Source organism: Sinocyclocheilus rhinocerous, unplaced genomic scaffold, assembly GCF_001515625.1.
Source record: "Sinocyclocheilus rhinocerous isolate Xijiao unplaced genomic scaffold, SAMN03320098_v1.1 scaffold1126, whole genome shotgun sequence".
Lineage (NCBI taxonomy): Eukaryota > Metazoa > Chordata > Actinopteri > Cypriniformes > Cyprinidae > Sinocyclocheilus > Sinocyclocheilus rhinocerous.
In genome coordinates this window covers 47933-48935 of record NW_015630071.1, presented here as the reverse complement: position 1 = coordinate 48935, position 1003 = coordinate 47933, and the positions used below count along the sequence as shown (strand labels likewise).

The window sequence follows — 1003 nt, the reverse complement described above, 5'->3', positions numbered from 1 at the left end:
ATAATTAATAATAAATAATTGTATAATATTAATAATTGCATTTTTATATATATATATATATATATATATAAAATGCAATTATTAATATTATACACACACATATATATATATATTGTTTTTGGTGGTTTGATGAGGGATATTACACTTTTGCTCTGTATTTTAATTTTTTATCAGACTATAACCTAGAACCCCTTTCTTTCTTCCTCCCCTCTCCGTCTCTCTCAAGGGAATGCATTATGTACACTAGTTAATTAATTTCCTTGTCAGAATACAGTCAGGGTTGTTTGTGTAAAGGTCACATGTGGCAGTAAATCACATGAAAGGATACTGTATGTTGGGGAAGATGGGAACAGACAAAACGTGGTGACAAAACGTGTGTGTGTGTGTGTGTGTGTTAGATGTCATGGATCTCAGTGTCTTTCTGAAGTGTTGGGTCTCTTTTAGCAGCAGCTGTCTGACTAGATTTCTGCCAGTAAAAACTCCACTAACATTCCCCAAAGAACTAATTTATTTAGGAGGAATAAGAAAGAGAAGAGATTGTTAAATCTGATAGTATTTTACAGAGAGAAAACGAAAACCACCAGTGGCACTAAATCATCAGAGATGGAAAAATGAAAAGAAAAAGTGCTAGAGGGAGAGTAAAAAGAAAGACTTCCTTTTCGAACTATGCCAATTGTTATTTTTTAATTAATTCCACCTGAATCTTTTTTAAATTGTTTTGAGATGCTTTAGAATTGCAAGTTTATATTGATTCCAGGGTTGTGTGCCATTCTGTGATGCATTTTCAATTGAAGTGAGTTAGTAAACAGGATGCAGAATTGCAATTCAAATTTGTATGTAATGAAATGCATTAAAATTCAAAGAAATTAATATATGACTGACTGTATTTTTGAACTTTGAAGCAAAGTTTATAAAGACAAATTGAATGTTGGTTTTACAATAGATAGATGGATAGAACAACAGGTGATAGATAGATAGACAGACAGACAGACAGACAGACAGA

At 31.8% G+C, this 1003-nt stretch overlaps 1 protein-coding gene across 1 annotated transcript in view; it reads right to left on the bottom strand.

Moving 5' to 3' along the window:
• Positions 1–1003, bottom strand: part of clstn2b (calsyntenin 2b) — a 61987-nt gene that overhangs the window by 47412 nt on the left and 13572 nt on the right. The gene's annotated exons all lie outside the window — the stretch shown is intronic.